This window comes from Adiantum capillus-veneris, chromosome 17 (assembly GCF_014529385.1).
Source record: "Adiantum capillus-veneris isolate H3 chromosome 17, ASM1452938v2, whole genome shotgun sequence".
NCBI lineage: Eukaryota > Viridiplantae > Streptophyta > Polypodiopsida > Polypodiales > Pteridaceae > Adiantum > Adiantum capillus-veneris.
In genome coordinates, this window is record NC_140947.1 from 99,787,120 (window position 1) to 99,807,913 (window position 20,794).

Sequence of the window (20,794 nt, forward strand, 5' to 3'; positions counted from 1 at the left end):
AGAGACTTGTTACAATACATTCTTTGTGTTCCTTGTGACCTAGGTGAAGCAATGAAGATGGAAAGCTTCATGCATCACCATCATAGCATAACCTAAACTTGAAGAAAGCTTTAACTATACCAAGCCTCAGTCCCAAGACCTCAAACACCTTCGAAGGTGGAGAGAGCTAGCAAGGAATGAGGGTAGGGAAGAGGAAGAAGAAACATTTCATACGAGAAAGAGCTAGTTCCTCACTTATCATAACTCTTGAGCTAGCATACATAATAGCATAGTAATGAAGAAGAAGGAGATGAAAAGCTCAAGCATTGAAGCATGGCTCTTGGTTGGATTTGCACTCCATAGCCAAGAGAGTTGGTGTAGGCTCTCAACCTCTACTTGCTTGGAGAGGGAGATCTTGCACTTTGCATAGCACACAATGAGAGTGTTTGTGAGTGTGTGTGGGTGAGTATACCCCCTAAGCACCCCCCTAGCTTGCTTGGGTCGACCTCCCCTTGTAGCTCATGCTTGAAGCTCATTGGACCCCTCCAGGCCTAGCCAATCACAAGCAGGAGCCATTACAAGCAACAGGGGTAGCCTTGGGACAAGTGTCCCCCTTTCCCCTTTGAGAGAGAGGACCTGATAAATGCAAAATAAATTAATTAAATATCCTAAATTATCATTGGACCCCTTGGGTGGCCAACCAAGAGGCTTCAGGCACACCATGAGGGCAACATGAGGAGGAACTTGACAAGTGTCCTTGCTGCCTCTTCAAGCTGGGGCTTCCCTTGTGTGTGTGTGTGTGTGTGTGTTCTCTCTCATCCCCCCCCCTTGTAGGCTCTTCCCCCTCGTTGTAGGGATCTTTTTGACTTTAGGAGCTCAAGCACCTTAGTCATCAAGCATGACAAAGCACTTGGACTAGGGGTTATTCCCACAAGCATCTCAGGCAAGCATGTCAAGGCACCTCAAGCACCTTAATCAAGCGGCAAGTCAAGCACCTCAAGCATGGAGTAAGTCAAGCACCGCAAGCACCTTAATCAAGCACCTCAAGCAGGACAAACACCTCAAGCATGACAAGCACCTCAAGCAGGTCAAGCACCTCGAGCTTGGGCCGGGTTCCCACCTCAAGCTCAGCCCTAGCTTATTTAAGGTCAAAGGACTTTTTCACACATTATTGGAGGTCTTAAATGAAGCTAACCCTAAGGTTTTATGCTCCATTGGTTAGCCTTGCTCTTGATAGACCATCTCCCATTTGGGCCCCTTTACTATTGGCCTCGACTATGAGGTAGAAGAGATAAAGGCTTAGTCATTAGTCAATCGTACTTAGCGGGTAGAGGATCCCTTTTTTACCCTACGACATCTTTCCAAGATGGATGACTAATCCATTTGGTGCTTGGGAGACATAGCTGCCGCAAGCATGTCTGCTCTTTAGTCCATTTCATTCTCCCAAAGTAGAGTGACAAATTCTACTTGGTGTTTGAGAGACGTCGTCATCACAAACATGATTCCATTTGCTTACTCTAATGTAGCATTGTAAGCATTGACAAGGTTCATACTTTCCTAAGTTGTACTCCTTGCATCCATTTAGCATCTTCAAAAGGATAATTTTTGAACTTAATAAGATACCGTCGGATTATCTTACCATGTCGTAGTACCTTGTCTTCATGCCGAAGGATAGCTTCGGGTTGTAGCACCTCTTCTTGGTCTTCGACTTCGAGAGGGTCTTCAATAATTGGTTCAATTGGTGGCTCTCCTTTGTAGGGCTTAAGTAAGCTTACATGAAAGGCATTGTGTATAAGCCAATGGTTGGGCAACTTGAGTTGATAAGCCGTCTCATTGATAGGCTTCAAGATTTGGAAAGGACCATAGTATCTTTTTGCTAGTTTAGCATAATACTTTTGATGGCCCGTAGGATTTTTGCTTGTCGTTTGCCTTAATCGAGCCTTAGGAAACTTGAGTAAGACCCAATCATTTTCTTTGAACATTAAGGCTCTTCTGTACTTATCAGCAGCAGCTTTTTGCCTTTGTTGAGAGATGGCTATAGCCTCCCTAATCTTTTGAAAAGATTCTTGTAGGTCACGGCTATACTCATCGGCGGCGAAGATCTTCCCATGTACTTTCAGTAGCAAGGGACTTTTAGGTCTTCCCTCTATGATCTCGAAAGGTGCTTTCCCCGTAGAAGTATGTACATTATTATTGTAGGCATACTCTACTAGCGGTAAATAATTTTCCCATTGTGAGCGTTGATCTACTTCGGTAACATAAGTTTTGAGTAGATCGAGTATCGTAAGATTGGCTATCTCACTTTGGCCATGGCCGTTTGTGGGTGATAGGCCGAAGAGAAATTCAATCTTGTTCCTAGATTTTCAAAGAGACCTTTCCAGAAATTACTGGTCATTCTAGGATCTCTATCTGACACGATGGATGTGGGTAATCCATGGTGCTTGAAAATCTGAGATATGAAGAGAGTTGCCATTTGATGTGCCTTAATAGTCTTTTTGACAGGAATAAAATGTGCTTGCTTGCTAAACCTGTCGACTATTGTCCATATTCCTGTATTCCCATGGATAGACTTGGCAATCCAAAGATGAAATCCATGGATATACTCTCCCATGGTGAATTTGGAATAGGCAATGGCTGGAGTAATCCAGGTTGCTTCCCTCTATCATACTTGGTCTTTTGGCATACTACACATTTTGAAACATACTCTTGTATGTCCACTTTCATGGTAGGCCAATAGAAATACGTCTCTACTCCTCGGAGAGTAGGTTGAATACCTCTATGCCCGCATATGGAGGAGCATGGGATTCATACATAACCTTCTCACGAAGGGAATGGGTAACACATAGCCTATTGCCGTGGAGAAGATAACCATCCTGCAAGGTGAATGGCTCCTCTTTCTTCCCCAAAGCAAGGGCTGAAATTATGTCTCTAAAGTCAGGGTCAGTAGCATACTCATCTATCACAGAGGATAGATCATTGTGAGTAGCTATAGACACCGCATTAACTTTTGGTCGTCGTGAAAGTGCATCGGCAACTTGATTGTGCTTACCAGCTATGTGAGCAATATGGAAATTAAATTGCGAAAGAAAATTTGCCCACCTCATTTGTTTGTCGGAAAGCTTGGTTTGCGTCATGAAATACTTGAGACTTTGGTGGTCGGTTTGTACGATAAATGGAGTCCCCAATAGGTAGTGCTTCCATGTGTCTAGGGCATGTAGAATAGCTAAAAGCTCTTTCTCATAAATGCCCAAGACTCGTTCATCACTATTGAGCCTTCGGCTCTCATATGCTATGGCATGCCCTTCTTGAAGCAAAACCGCTCCAAGGCAATCACCACAAGCATCACATTGGACCTCAAATGGCTTTGAGAGATCCAGAAGCACGAGGACTGGTTGGGAAGTAAGCTTCTCTTTGAGTTTTTCAAAAGCATTTTGCTCCTTAGCAGTCCATACAAACTTAACGTTCTTCTTTGTTAAGTCGTGTAGTGGTCCTACTACTTGAGAGAATTTTGCTATGAAGCGTCTATAGTATGCACACATACCAATAAATCTTCTTATCTCATGTAGATTCCTTGGTTTAGGCCATGATTTATTACCTCCAACTTTGATGGATCCATACAAATACCATCGTGAGAAATAATATGACCTAGATATTGAATCTCTTGAAGGAAGAATTCACTTTTCTTTTGGTTGAGAAAAAGTTTGTTCTCCCTCAAGGCTTGAAAGATCACTTGGAGATGTTGCTTATGTTCCTCCAAAGACTTGGAGTAGATGATGATATCATCAAAGAACACTCCAGTGAATTTACGATATGGTCTAAAAATTTTCTCCATGAGACGATTGAAAGTAGCTGGTGCATTAGTCAAGCCAAAAGGCATGACTAGATATTCATAAAGACCAAATGTTGTGCAAAACGCGGTCTTTATGATATCTTCATCCGCTATCCTTATTTGATGATAGCCACTCTTAAGGTCAATCCTACTGAAGTAAGTAGAGCCTTGTAGCTTATCAAACAGATCTTCTACCCGAGGCACGAGAAATCAGTTTTTGATAGTGATATGGTTTAGTGCTCGATAGTCCACACACATACGGTATGTACCATCTTTCTTTTGCACTAAAAGGACTGGAGAACAAAAGGGAGAGGAACTAGGCCTCACCATCCCTTTGTCTACCAATTCCTGTACTTGCCTCATAATCTCCTCTTGTTGAGCTTGTGAGACTCGATAAGGACGTTTGTTAGGCGGTGAGCTTCCTGGAAGGAGCTCAATACGATGGTCATCATCCCCTTTTGGAGGTAGGTCCATAGGGATATCATCGATGAACACATCTTGGAATCCTTTTAGAAAAGTAGACAAGTCTAACTCTTCTTGATTGCTATCATTTTCATTTGATGAAACATTATTAGCTTTTAGAGACTCTTTGACATAGATCATGTACGCACAAACTGAGCTCTTCATTGATCTATCAAAAGAAAGAGGATTTACAAGTGGAATAGTGCGACCACGCTCACTAGCATCTATATACATGTTCTTTCCCCTATAGGTGAAGTAAATTCTCCTTTCAGGGAACTTCATGTTGGCAACCATGCGATCAAACCATGGTGCCCCTAGGATAACATCCTGATGTTGGAGAGGAGAGATGAAGAAGTCTTCTTTGTCGACATAGCTTTGGACATGAAGCCTCAACTTCCCAATCAAGGGAGTAATAGAGGCTTGTTGTCCCTTGAAAGCTGCATCGGCTGTTACTATATCTCCCATCTCAAAAGCTTGAATGCCCAACTTGGTGGCCAACTCTATTGATATGAAGTTGAGAGTAGAGCCTGGGTCAAACAAGATGAAGGCATCATGCTCTCTTACCTTTCCCCATGCATAGGAAAGTGATGATCCTTTGCAATGACCATCCTCTTTTGGAGCTTCGATGGTGGAAGCCCTAGGAGTCTCATTGCGAGTATTCTTCTTGGGGCAAGAACGATAGCCATGTCCTTGCTCTCCACACTTGAAACACTTATGGTCCTTGCGAAAAGATTCAAGCTCTTCAGGAGAGAGTTTGTTTTTACCTTTGTAAACTCCCTTCTCCTTGGACCGATTGTTGTTGTTGCTGTTGTTGGAAGTGCCTTGGGAATTATTTTGAGCATTGGATCTCCCCTTTGCATCATTTTTATCTTTGTTTTCCATGGGCTTGACATTACGTCTAGCCCCTTGATGGAAATTGATGCGTGAAGCAACCATGGTGTGGTGGATTACTTTGGTAATAGTACCGGGCCGTTGAGAGTTGATGTATTCGGCCATCTCTTCAGGTAATCCCACACAGAATTGCTGTCTTTGTTCGGCAAATTCTATCTTTTGAAAGACAGTAGCTTTGAGATGTAAATCCCAAAACTTGTCTACATACTTGTTGATAGACTCATGAGAGAGAAGCTTCAAGCCGCGCCATTCGGTAAGAACTTTATCTTTAGTATCACTTGGAAGAAATTGCTTCATGATGGAAACTCGTAGAGTTTTCCATGTCTTTGGGGCTTCTCCATTGCCACGAAGGCTAGCACACCATTGACGAGCTGATTTTTGGAAGTGCATAGCTACATGGCGTAGCTTGGAGGACTCTGTGAAGCCCTCGTCCCCAAAGGCCGCATCAAATTGCTGGATGAAGGCCAACACTTTGTCGGTAGCACCAAAGGTGCCATCGTAGGTGAGAAAAGAGATACTCTTTCCTCCCTCCTTGAACTTCTTTAGATTTTGTGACCTTCGCCATGCAGGAAATGATTTGCGATGTCCTCCCCTCTTGTATTCTCTAGGAGAATAGCCATAACTTTCATCGAAAGAGGAGGAAGGTGAAGAAGAAGGAGAAGAGGGTGACCTCTTCCTAGCCCTTTTCTTCCTTTGTTTCTTCTCTTGCCTTTGAGAGTGATGAGGAGAAGGACTATAGGTTGCTCTTTTCCTCTTGGGAGGAGTAGGCGATCGTCTAGACTGCCGTCTTTGTGGAGCCACATCTTTAGAAGAACTTAGACTGTCATTGCTTTCTTTCTCTTTGGATTCCTCCTCTAGAATGGGAGAGAGTCTTCTTTTGGGGGTCTCTTCAAGAGGCCTCCTAAGCTCTCTTTCTTCTGGGAGAGGAAGGGAAATTCCATAAGCACGAAGTTGTTGAGTAACTTCGGCTTGCAAAACAGGGTTGCCCATAGCTTGTTGCAACCTAGTGACGAGATAATTCACAAACATAGGAGCATCATCATTAGCACCTTCATGTGCAAAATCAAAGCTATCAATGTTCATTCTACTCTCTTGATTATTGTCAGCCATGTTAACAAAATTTATGCTTATACTTAGTGTATGCTTTGGCAATACAAAACCTTAGTTGCCACTCCTCTTAGCCTTTGAAAATCGGCTCTTAAGTATCTACACCCACGGCTCAAAGTGGTTAATTATAGAGAGTAGAAGAGTAGGTCTAACATAGCAGAGTTGCCAAGGGCTAGCTCCTTTCGGACTTCTTATGGCTCAATAATGGTAAAGCCGCAGTCAAGTCTAGAATGACTCCATTATTAAGTCCAAAGCTCCCGAGGTGTGCACCATCCCCCACATAGTGGGCTTAACAAAACTGATATTAGATCCCAGTTCCACTTACTCTATTATAATTAACAACATCAACCATTTATAGGCTACTTAAGGACCTCTCTTCTTAAGAAAGAAAAGAGAAACCAAATGCTCTGATACCAATGTAATGGAATTTGCCTATTCAATTTGAGAGTAGCGGAATTTAATGAGAATACTTTCAAGAAATGATTTTGTGAGCATAGAGGGTAGACATAATTGAAGATAGCAACATAATCATAGCAATTAGTTAACTTGGCATAGACAATACTTTTGCAAGAGAGAGAATTTAGAGAACATGACAACTGTTGAGGACCGGATTTATGTGGAGCCGGTCCACCCTCCAATAGGCATTTGTATTATGATTTCTCCCATAAAGAGAGACTTGTTACAATACATTCTTTGTGTTCCTTGTGACCTAGGTGAAGCAATGAAGATGGAAAGCTTCATGCATCACCATCATAGCATAACCTAAACTTGAATAAAGCTTTAACTATACCAAGCCTCATCCCAAGACCTCAAACACCTTCGAAGGTGGAGAGAGCTAGCAGGGAATGAGGGTAGGGAAGAGGAAGAAGAAACATTTCATACGAGAAAGAGCTAGTTCCTCACTTATCATAACTCTTGAGCTAGAATACATAATAGCATAGTACTGAAGAAGAAGGAGATGACAAGCTCAAGCATTGAAGCATGGCTCTTGGTTGGATTTGCACTCCATAGCCAAGAGAGTTGGTGTAGGCTCTCAACCTCTACTTGCTTGGAGAGGGAGCTCTTGCACTTTGCATAGCACACAATGAGAGTGTTTGTGAGTGTGTGTGGGTGAGTATACCCCCTAAGTACCCCCCTAGCTTGCTTGGGTCGACCCCCCCTTGTAGCTCATGCTTGAAGCTCATTGGACCCCTCTAGGCCTAGCCAATCACAAGCAGGAGCCATTACAAGCAACAGGGGTAGCCTTGGGACAAGTGTCCCCCTTTCCCCTTTGAGAGAGAGGACTTGATAAATGCAAAATTAATTAATTAAATATCCTAAATTATCATTGGACCCCTTGGGTGGCCAACCAATAGGCTTCAGGCATACCATGAGGGCAACATGAGGAGGAACTTGACAAGTGTCCTTGCTACCTCTTCAAGCTGGGGCTTCCCTTGTGTGTGTGTGTGTGCGTGTGTTCTCTCTCATCCCCCCCCCTTGTAGGCTCGCCCCCCTCCTTGTAGGGATCTTTTTGACTTTAGGAGCTCAAGCACCTTAGTCATCAAGCATGACAAAGCACTTGGACTATGGGGTATTCCCACAAGCATCTCAGGCAAGCATGTCAAGGAACCTCAAGCACCTTAATCAAGCGGAAATTCAAGCACCTCAAGCACCTAAAGCAGGACAAACACCTCAAGAACGACAAGCACCTCAAGCAGGTCAAGCACCTCGAGCTTGGGCCGGGTTCCCACCTCAAGATCAACCCTAGCTTACCTAAGGTCAAAGGACTTTGCACACATTATTGGAGGTCTTCAATGAAGCTAACCCTAAGGTCTTATGCTCCATTGGTTAGCCTTGCTCTTGATAGACCATCTCCCATTTGGGCCCCTTTACTATTGGCCCCGTGTTGAGATAGATCTATAAGCACATATCTATATCTTAACACTTGTTCCCGTTTATTCTCCCACATTAAGTGATCAATTTAATATGAGAAAATCATTTTGGTTGGTTAGATATTAGATTTTATGACAACCATTGGGCATGAGGCTTTAATAGAATTCTTTGTAATCTGTGACGGTTGTGGGAGAGACCATCTACTTCAACATTGTGCTAAGAATCCAGACTACAAAGGGAAAGAAACAATGAATGTTGTAGGAGTGATGCCTTTATCAAGTGGATATGAAGTGGAACCCACAATTCATGTAATGGTGACGAATCAAGCTTCAACTTAAGAAGCTACCAAAAATGCAATTGTTGAGGAGGAACCACACTGCTTGTTCAAAAAGAAATAAAAAACTTATCGGTGAGAATAGGAAGAAAATCATGGAAAGTCAACAAACAAGACAAAATAAAAGCAAAGAGGATGAAGGAGAAAACAGCTTTAGAAACAAAACTGAATCAAACACAAGAACAGCTTAAACATGAGCAAGAAATTAAGAAAGACGCAAAGAGAGTGAAAAAGTCAAAGATCAACTCAGGTGGTTCAGTCTTGGGGTAGAAAAAGTCTTTGACCTGTAGATGTAATTTTGAAGGCCTATGAAGCTAGGCTAAAACCCAATCAAAGTCAAGAGCTTAGCTCATTGACATATCCTCATCCAGAGTAAGAGAGGTTGAAAATATGCAAGGAGCTCATTTAAGCGGCCCAAGCTCTTATGGAACCACATGTTCCAGATGCTCCAAACATGGAGGTGCTAATTTTCAAAAAAAAATCCAGGAAATGGAGAACCAAGGTGTTGTAAATAGAGATCAGGAAGAGTCGGAAGTTGAGGCACCTTAGATACAAGGGAAGTTGATAATATCACAGATAAGGTGGGCTCACAAGCAATGATGCCTATTCTAGATATAAAATAATTGTGGCCATCATTCTTATGGAAATAAGTTAGAAACCAAAATATGGTATGTGCTATTTTACAGTCAGCACCTATCCTTGAGATAAACATGGATCATGAATTTTTCCCAGGGGATATACGATCTCTATACGGAGATGCCAGGTCTGTAGTGTTTGAGAGAGCAAACCATGATCTCTATAGACTTTTCCATCTTTCATAGGAGAACTCAAAAAAAAATCGAAGGTTAGAGTGTTACCTTCTCAATGGAAATCCATACAAAAAATCATGGATACCAAGAGCTTGCACAAATTGATGTCTTCTCCTATGTAGTGTACACTTTTTATCTCAAAATTGCTAAAAATTTAGAATGCATCTATGGGGACAAATTGGAAAACACTTGGAAAAGATGGGGTTGAAAGTCCCTTCACATGATCAACTTGAAGATGTAAACATGGATGAAACTTTGTCCAAGAAACCACAAGCAAAACCAGTACTCAACCAGTACTCGTAAATAAGGTGGGTAGCTATTGTGAAGGAGAAGAAGGAAGCATGACCTTACTTGTGGAGTACAAAGGAGTAAAGACAGTTGCAAGATTAGATAGTGGGGCAAGAATTTCCATTGCAGCCAAGAGGATGTGGGAAAAATGGAAAAAGCCTGCTCTTAGGAAAACTCGAATGAAACTATAGTTAGCGGATGGATACATGGAGAGACCAATAGGAATGTTAGAACAAATCATTGTATCCTCGTGTGGCATTGAGTATGAGCACACCTTTTCTATAGTGAATTTTGACAAGAGCAGCAACTTTGATATCATATTGGGTAGACCATTCATGCATCAACTCAAAATGGTACAAGACTTGGGCTATGATTATATCTACTTGAGACACAAAGAGGTCACTACAAACAGTAGGAAGAGAATGAGGTCTAGGAGGGACTCTTTATTTGGCAGTTTAAGGAAGTCAAACCTTTAGTATTAAGAAAGTAATCAAAGGATAACTTTTGAATTCAAACAAGCAAAACGGCTAGTTTATTTGAATTCAAAATCCCCCCCCAAAATGAAATTAAAAATCTAGCGGGTAAAACCATATCATGTAGCATATCTATGGAAAGAGCTTGACGTGTAGATTGTAGATCTACAATCTCCACTCAAATTGGAGATCATATGTGGGATTTATGAAAGACAAAAAATCATAAAATTGTCCATCTCCTTTTTGGGAGAAAAAGTGCATCCTTTGACCACTCTTACACATCTCTTACACACCCACTATTCTTGCACACACTGCGTGCTCTTATTCATCAAATTGGTAATCACCTCCATAAGGTCATGGAAAATAAAGAGGCCCTTCTACACCCCATCCTCTTCATAATGAATTAGTGTCAAAGATCATAGTTATAGAGATGTAGAGCAAACCTAGGGGAAAGAATTACACTCCACAATTGAAGAGGAAAATGAGATACCTGCTTGGTTGCAAAGCAAAGTGCACATTTGGATGTGCAGGACATTAGAATGCGAGAGTCTTAGAAAGGAAGATTGCATCCTACTGCGTTCAATAGAGGAAGACTATTACATAAAGGAACCATTTCCAAAGGATTTGTTTGAACCTTTGGATGGGATCAAATACTGACAACTCTTGATGTCTGCGTAAATGAGGTGACCAATAGTAAATTTTGCAACAAAGATGGCTATTATATAAGACCCTTTGTAATGGTTGTGAGAGTCCAAGAAACTAAAACTACCTCTCTAAAGATAATGAATACCATGATTCAGGGAACGACGCTGAAGACAAACTTTCAAGTGACTTATGACATAGCTCCCTTATTTACAATAAAGGTGTTGAAGGAAGTTAATGAAGTTTGTGAGTGTGAAAGCAGAAAAGATGAGACAGATGGCTACGTTGGAAAGGGGAAGGGGGGACAAACCCAACACACTCCAAACTTGCCTCTCTATAGCCCAGGGATTAATCCGCACCCCTAACCACACAGAATCACACACACGCGCACTATCTGTCAATCTCCAATGCATCGACTCACCTACCAGCAACACCAACTATACACACTCACACATGAGCACTTCAGCACAATACACCTATCAACAAACCATCACTCGTTATTGTGATGTAACATGTACATAGTGGGAAAAACATGCTACAAGATCTATCTTGCAACTCTTTAGATACATAATTATATTTTCTATAATGTACATATGCATATCTAAGTATAATAATAAGCTTGCTATCTCATCATATTATTTATCTCAAGGGTAACATATTCTTACTTTACAGTCAAAAAGTACTATGGAAAAAGCCTCGATAGCTTCGCCTCTTTAACTTGGAGTAGAAAGCATTGATTCTTTATTTCTACTATTTCATTATCATCTCACACCCTAGCTAGATCCTATATCTAGGGTAAATTCCTATATATATATATATATATATAATATATATTCTATGTATTTTTCTTATATTTTTTTAAAAATAGCTACGAGGAAGGAATCAAATCCTAATGGGACACTAGCTTCCATGATTCTCAAAGATACCCCTATTTTAATTCATTATTGCAAGCATGATTACAAAAGTTTGTCAAGGAGCAATGTGATGCTTTCATATGGCATGAGGTGTCCATTGGAATCAAATAAAAGTCTAGGCTAAGGGGACCACAAGAAGACTTTTGTTGCCAAAATTGTATCCTATTTTGATGAATTTTTTACACAAGGTTCCAATCCAAATTGGAAAAAGTATATAAAATGGGAGTCATATCTAATGAGATAAATTTTCTGTCCATATTTTTACTTTGTTATTTGGAGCCACGGTTGAGGAGATATGATCAAAATACTGAACCCAGTTTGCCCACATCATGCAGGGACAGCTCATTTCCAACTTTTCCAGTTTCTGTTCACACTGGCTCTTCTCTTCTTGTGTAAACCCTTGGGGGTTCCTTTCACCTATAAAAGGGCACATCTTCTTCGTTGAAAATGATTGAATCATTCAAGCCATTGATGAGAGGAATTCATGAGGGAGTGAGTAGTAATGCCTAGTTGTACTTAGCCATTAACATAAGCTTAAGCCTACACTTTCTCATAGAGGAAGACTAGCCATTCTTGTAAGCTATCCTTGGAAGATCAACTCTAATAAAAAAAGGTATTGGACTTGGTGTATCAATCAAAGTTGAATTCTTCCCTCTTCTTCTCTCTCCATCAAAAATGGTGCCAAAGGGTTTGACAAGTAAGATGTGTTCTACATTGATATTTTGTTGATTCCTTGTTGTTTATTTTTTCATCTCTAATCCAATATATATATATATCTAATCTCATCTCCTTAACCAAACCCATCTCTCTCACTCTTAAAAATTCATTCTCTCTACAAATTCTAAGTTCTCCTTGCTACAGGTACATCTCTCCCCGCAGTATCCTTATTGCCTACGGACAGGAATAGGGCTTGGGAGGGAAACTTCTCATCTCTTCACTTCTCTCATATCTACATTTCTCGCATACTATCCTAGATGAATAACACACATGATGAGAATTTCTATCGCTTCCACTCTGTGTGGTCTATTAGAATTAGCATATGGATTAGCCATAAAATACACTTTCAACAACGTATAGTGTTTCTCTTGGCCCGGAAAGGCTCAATGAAATACTTTTTTCACCGGATCCCATCATACTACCTCTTATAGACTATAAATGTTCTTTTGATGTAAACGTAGTTATCTTGCTATGAACCAAGAGGATTTTTATACACAATTAGTCCCCATCACTAGACAATTAATTATGGTAAGCACAAAACTATAATTCCAAAGAACAATTCATAGCCTATTTGGTCGGCAAAGATTGAACGCCATTAAATCATCTATTAACTCTTTCATATTACCCATGATACGATATGACCATAGCTTTGATGTTTTCATCTTTGTGTAGTTTTGATATTCTCTTTTGTGTTCTTTCTTTGTGTGTGTGAGTACAAGAGAGAAAGAATGAAGCTTCTTTGATTGCACTTCCTTCCAAACCCTAAACTTCATGGCATCTATGGTTTAACTCCTTCATATAGTTTTTGGAGTTCTATCACAAACTCTCATAGCCGAAACCCCGGTGCTTTCTTGACAAGACCGCAAATTTCTCGACATCGTATCCCACACATTGATGCATATCCTCACCAAACCCTGTAAAAACACTCACATCGGGAGGCCTCACACACCTCGACCGCACAAAAACCCACACCCAATGTGCAATCGCAATCACTCTCTTTCCCTCTCTCTCTCTCCTTGTATATCCGTGTGGTCCGGAGCCGATGCTACCACGGACTAGCACAAGACAAGACGAAGGAGGAAAGTGATCCGAGTCGAGGAGTCACATAAACCATACAAAAATCATGCATCAAAACACATATATATGTGGGTACAATGATGGCGTTAATGGCCACTACAATCCTTGTTTTTCATTTGCCACCATGGTGGCTCTCCTTTCCCCGTAACAGGCCACCCTCGTTGGCGGCTTCTCTTCTCTGTGGTGGTCTTTTGTGATCCTTCCCGACTTGATCTGCAGATCTGCAGCCCCAACCAATAGTGCACCCACTTGGCGGCTTCTCCACAATTTCCCAAGCCTGGTTCCTTCTCTAGTGTTGCCCCTCGGACTCCTCAAGTATGGCAGCTTCTCTCTGTATGGATCTCGCCTAGCCCTTTACCTCTCTTCAACACGTCAGCAAGCCTCCTCTTGCATATGGTGCCACCCTGGCAACCCAACCTTGGCAACTTCTACCTTATCTTTTACTGTGCATGCAACACTCTCTACTGGCCACCCATGCATGGCTGCATGTTCGCAACTTGCTTCTTGCTCTCTGGCAGCCCCCCCATGATCACCACAGGCTGCTCCTCAGCAACGCTCACCTTTTCAAGCCCTGGTGGCCATCCCCAGATAGCGCTCTTGAGCAGCCCCTTTCTACCTGCTCTAGGCAAGCCTTCTTTGCATGGACTCCCACTTTCATGCAGCTTGGGGTAGCCTGCTATTTCCACGCTCTCCACTTCTTTAGAGCCAGTCCTCTTGTGGCTCATTCCTTGTCCTCCTCCCCTGGTGGCTTCACCTCCTTCTTAGTGTTGACTCACCTTGTTGAATGCGGCCCTTGGCAACCTACGGCAAGCCCCAGCACGCTGTCTAGCACCCCTACTCGGTGGACCAGCCCTCGGTGCCTCCTTGGTCACAACCCGTCCTCTGTGAGTAGGCCCCCTCTTCTCCCGTTATGGAAACCACCTAGATGGCGACCTTCTCTCACATGTTGGAAAATGGCAGCTTTCTATGCTTGGCCTCCTTCTATATGTAGTGGCGCTTTTTCCCCAACATGCCCACCACCTTGCAAAATTTATTTTTTTATCAAGCTCTAATTTGACTTGGGCGGCTTTCCCACCACTGAAGCCATGCCTTCGTTTAGCTTTGCTCACCAAAGCATAACCACCCGATACACTGACGAAGAGTAAGCTTCAAGGCTCTTACATTGAAAGCATCTCCATGAGAAGAACTCACCAAGAACTCGCCACAAGCGATCATTTTTTTGGCTTTGAACTCAATGCGGCATCCGACATAACGTTATCAATTGCAATGATTAGGCCGGCTCAAGCTTCATCTTGGTACCCCTTCTCTCGATCCAATAATACCTCAAAATGACGAGCCCAAATAGTCAAGTCGTATAGCACATCAAAGCTATACTTTAGACACCTATAAATATTCCGATATGTAGAGCTCCAAAACCACAACTTGACCAATAAAAATCTGCATTTGGCATACACATCACTATGAGACCTGCTCCAAAATGCATCGGAGTCCTGCCAAAGTCCGATACTATCAACTTTCTTGATGCCATTTTCTTTCTGCTGACACTTCCAGAGGTCGGACACGGTTTGGGTGCACCATCATTGCACCCCCCCTCGTTGAGCATTTATGCTGAGTCGTAGTCTTATGTAGATAATATCTGACTACTATATAATAAGAGAACTAAAATACTATATTCATAGATAGTAGAGAAATAGGTAGAGAGAAAATTTAGCAGGTGTTCAAGTCCCCTAGATCAAATGGAAAGGCATGAGATGCCCATGCGTGATGTCAGCTCCACCAGGATCAAATTGATGGCATTGAGAACAGTCACCTGCCTGTAAAACATGTGTGAGCAATATATCCTCAGCACCCACAAACTTGTAAACAAGCCACTCTGGTAGCCTCCCATAGCATGTCTCTTCAATAACCTGTATCCATACGCATGCTTGATACCCAAACTGAGCGTATACACCCACATTTGAAGCAATTGCATCACCTGCAATCATTTCTCCCTTTGCTAGAGGAATCTCCATAAGAGAACCCACATGCACAAAGATTTGCAAATGGTGGAGAGCTTCATAGAAATCTACCTACAATAACACCTTCATCAAGAGTGTAGCACATACCTTCAACACCTTGTTTTTTCCCCTACTCGCTCTTTAGCCACAAGAGCATGGGATACTACCCCTTCAATATGTACTTCCTGCGAGAGCGAGCTAGATTGCTTGACCATCAACTCTTAACCATCAGCCTTAGGTACCTGCATTTCAAACACCGGCTTGATCGCCACATCATTGGACAAGAAAGACAAAAAATGATCCCACACTTCATCACCTGCAAGGTTGATAGTACCCTCCTCTTTGCATGTGATTCTGCTCTCACAAGCTGCACATATACTTGTCTCCACAACGTCAATTGCCGGATATGTTTCTCTACGGCTACACACCAACTCTGGAACCCTATAGTGAACCTCGACATGCTACTCAAGGAAAGGTTGCCCCACCCCCTACATAGATAAAGCATATTGGCATACCTCTACTTCACCTTCACTCGAACTTGATGTAGATAGAAGATCAATTTCGTCCGCTAGGTCTTCAATGTCTTGCACTTCTGCAAGGTAGGCGACGTCAAGCATGGCTTTCCAATCTTTGTCATAAGCCGCAAAATCCTCCACAGAACTGGAGCTTGAATCACTCCAAGCATCTTCGTCATCACATTCATATCCACTACTAGTGGAGCTTGTTAAAGCTTCATCATAGGAGACTTCTTTATCAAGAGTTGACTCCGTGCATACCTCTTGGTCGAATCTTCCATCTGATTGAGTCTTTGATACTTCCATCTTGAAATCTTGAACAAAACAGGCTCGAACCATCAACCATGATTGCCCATTGTCAACCTCCAAATTGTTGAGCCAGGCCTGTGCTTTGCCCTGCATCACTTGTGACAAACCTCTAAGCTTTGCTTCATTCGTCAGCATCTGTAGTGACATCATATACAACTCTAGATTTCATATCCAATCTTCTGATCTTCCTCGCCAATGAAAACTGGTAGGACTTCACCGAGGAGAAATCAGCAAGTCCTCAGTGGGGGCACCACTGATGGAAAGGGGGAAGGGGGAACAAACCCAACACACTCCAAACTTGTCTCTCTATAGATCAGGGATTAACCCACACCCCTAACCACACAGAATCACACACACATGTGCAATATCTACCAATCTCCAATGGACCGACTCACCTACGAGCAATACCGGCTATACACAATCACACATGAGCACTTCAACACAATATACCCATCAACAAAACATCACCCATATCCCACACATTGATGCATACCCTCACCAAATCCTGTAAAAAAACTCACATCAGGAGGCCTCACTGCACCTCGATCACACAGAAACCCACACCCAATATGCAACCACAATCACTCTCTCCCTCTCTCTCTCTCTCTGCACACACACACACACACACACACACATGTGTGGTCCGGAGCCAACGCTACCACGGACTAGCACAAGACAAGACGAAGGAGCAAAGTGATCCGAGTCGAGGAGTCACATAAACCATAAAAAAATAATGCATCAAAACACATATATATGCGGGTACAATGATGGCATTAATGGCCACTCCCTGTTTTTCACTTGCCGCCATGGCGGCTCTCCTTTCCTCATAACCAGCCACCCTCGTTGGCAGTTTCTCTTCTCCATGGTGGTACTTTGTGATCCTTCCCGTCTTGATCTGCATCCCCAACCAATAGTGCACCCACTTGGTGGCTTCTCCACAATTCCCCAAGCCTGGTCCCTTCTCTAGTGTTGGCCTCCACCTCCTTAGGTATGGCATCTCCTCTCTGTATGGAGCTTGCCTAGCCCTTTACCCGTCAACAGACCTCCTGCATATGGTGCCGGTCTGGCGACCCCACCTTGGAGACTTCTACCTTACCTTTTACTGTGCAAGCAGCACTCTCTACTGGCCGCCCATGCTTGGCTGCGTGCTGGCGACTTGCTTCTTGCTCTCTGGCAGCCCCCCAATGATCACCATAGGCTGCTCCTCAGTAGTGCTCACCTTATCAAGCCCTAGCGGCCATCCCCAAATAGCGCTCTTGAGAAACCCCTTTCTACCTACTCTAGGCATGCTTTCTTTGCATGGACTCCCACTTTCATGCATCTTGGGCAGCCCGTTATCTCCACGCTCTCCCCTTCTCTCATGCCAGCACTCTTATGGCGCATTTCTTGTCCTCCTTCCCTGTCCGTTTCACCTCCTCCTTAGTCTTGCTCCACCTTGTTGAAGGTGGCCCTTGGCAACCTATGGCGAGACCCATCATGCTGTCTAGCACCCCTGCTCGGACCACCCCTCGGCTCCTCCTTGGTCACGACCTCCACCCCTCTTCTGCGAGTAGGCCCCCTCTCCTCCCATTTTGGCAACCACCCAGATGGCAACCTTCTCTCACATGTCGATCAGATGACAGCTTTCCATGCTCGGCATCCTTCTACCTGCAGTGTGTAAAAGTAACTTATGATTATAATAAGTGTGGACTTCTTTTCCACCTACCTCTATTCCCTAATTCCCACATGGACCCCTTTTTACCTATGCAAGTCTCAACATGTGTCTATTCCCACCTACCTATAATTCCCATGTGATGGATAATCCTCACTCCCTCAGCTTGTATATGAATCCCATTAGCTGCCCTCATTTGTAACAAGGTCTTCACTCTCCATTCAAGTGCAATCTATTGTCATTGCTCTATCTCTATCTTGCACTCTCTTATGTATTGACATTAGCATATTAATTAATAGTGATATTAATCACATTTAAGTTAATCTCTAAGTTCTCACATGGTATCAGAGTGATAGAGCTTAAGATTAATTTTTTTAATTAGCGCTAAGAAGATTCCATCTCTCTAGCCCACACTCGAAGCCTCACTCTCCATTATTTTCAAGGAATCCGGAACCTCGAAAGATGGCCGAGTTAGCTTCTTCATCTTTCGCATCCACCTACAAGCCCCGCTACATTATCGACAAGCTTAACGGCACTAAATACCAAGTGTGGAAGATTCGGATGGAACTCTACCTCACGCAGCTGCAACTTTGGGACGTCACGTCAGGAGTCGAAGAGCAACTTGACCACCCCGAAGACCCCAAAGACAAAGATTCAACATACTTCATCGACACCTATAATACTTGGCATAGTAGAAACAATAGTGCCAAGATGGAGCTCATTCTCCATTGCCAAGATCGGCAAGTCCAAATGGTGAAAAATCTAACTACTGCTAGCTCCATTTGGAAGTTGTTCGAGAAGAACTACGAGCACACTGACCTCGTCTACCAAGTTTCCCTGATAAAGAAATTGGTAAACACTACCATGCAAGAGGGTCAGTCATCCTCCAAGTTTTTGGAGACATGGAAATTACTTCTAGATGAATTACTTATCTCAGGGCTTGCTATCCCTGAAGAGCTTCAAAGTATGCTCTTATTGGCTTCTCTACCTGCATCATGGAGAGCCTTTATCACTACACAAGCCACTACGGCTAACTTGCAGCTACAAAATCTTGTAGCCAAGATCCATCAGGAGGAAACACTTGGCGACCACACTAGCAGCTCGCAAAAGTCCACAACACTTGTCACTATGACAAGAAACTCACGCCCTTACAACGGCAAGAAGCCTCAATATTCGGGCCCTCCTCGACAACACAATAATTCTGGAAGAAAGTTACAATTTCAAAGCCACCACAATCACCAAAATTCAAAGCAATGCGCCAATTTTCATCGCTTTGGACACCTCACAAAGGACTGTCGGCAACCACGCAATCAAGGTAATCGTCCTATCTCTCACCCTAATCTATATCCTTCTTACTCTCAAGGGGGAACACGCCATGGCCAACCATCTCCTTTTATTTATGGTCAAGCTCATTATGCTGACATATCTACTTATGATAGCCCATCTTATCCTTTGCAACTATATGCCACCACTATAGCTACTTCATATCCCAATAGCTGGCTACTTGATACGGGCGTCACCCATCATATGACATATCACCTACACTGGCTATCCAACATCACTTATCTAGAACACCCTCTAGAAGTATGCCTCGGTGATAACAACATCCAGCTCGCCAAAGCCTATGGAGATGATGTCATTAAACTACCTAATGGCCCACACACCACTATTTCTCACGTATATTATGTCCCTGGTCTCAAGAAAAATCTCATCTTTGTCAGAAAGCTAACCGACAACGGCATCATCATCAAATTCGTGCGAGAATGTTGCCACATTTCGGCACTAAAAAAGGATGGTCAGTTTGTCACACTTTTGGTCCCCAAAACTGGGCGTCTTTATCCATTGGGTGACTCATTGCCTGCACATGCATCTGCATCATCCATAAAAACACAAGAAAACACACTCAAATGGAATTATAGACTAGGACATATTTCTCAACATGTTTTGCACCAACTCACTCATCGCCAACTTGCACTAGGTCTTCCCAAGCACCTCACTCACATCACACTTTGTGAGGGCTGCATTCTTGCTAAAGCACATCATGTCCCATTCCCCACTTCATCATCACGAGCCACTGCACCTCTTGACCTCATCCATTGTGATGTTTGTGGCCCATTGCCCGTCAACTCCCTCACTGGCAATAAGTATATGCTTACTTTTATAGATGATTTCTCAAAATACACAACTACTTACTACATGGCCGAGAAATCCTCAACCTTCTCTCATTTTTGCACATTCAAGGCATTAGTTGAGACTAAACATGGTTGCCACATTAAAACTCTCCCCACAGATCATGGTGGGGAATACACTTCTCATGCATTCAAAGATCTATGTCTTTCTGCTGGTATTCGACATGAATTCTCCATCACCGACCACCCACAACAAAACGGTCGTGTCAAGCGCAAGAATCACACACTATTTGAAGCTGCTCGTGCCATGCTTCTTCAAGCTAGCCTCCCAGACACCTATTGGGAAGAAGCTACCACCACTGCATGCTACATTCAAAACCGCATTCCATCCACCCGCAATCCTACTACTACACCCTACACCCTCTGGCACGGTCACCAACCTCATCTTGGCCACCTTCGCATCTTTGGAAGCATTGCATACCCACTTGTGACGCAACCTTTATCAAAACTATCACCACGTGCTCAACGCACAACTTTGTCGGCTATGGTGATCGCTTTGGCATCAAGGCATACTGCCTCTATATCCCAGACCATCACAAGTTTATCTTTGCCCGCACCGTCGTCTTTGATGAAGAATTCATCATCTGAGGCAAATCTTCTCATCAATCTTTGTTGACGGCCTCACCCACACACACACACACACACAAATTTCCCACCCTTCTAGGCACAATCTTGAGCCTCCCTTAACCATCCAAAGGCCTTTCCTCATTGCCCATCCACCTCCTCGTGTCTCGCATTC

The 20,794-nt window shown here is 43.0% G+C and overlaps 1 pseudogene; it reads right to left on the reverse strand.

Moving 5' to 3' along the window:
* Positions 1-15,101: 15,101 nt before the first annotated feature.
* On the reverse strand, positions 15,102-16,094 carry LOC147437774 (uncharacterized; annotated as a pseudogene).
* Positions 16,095-20,794: the final 4,700 nt, after the last annotated feature.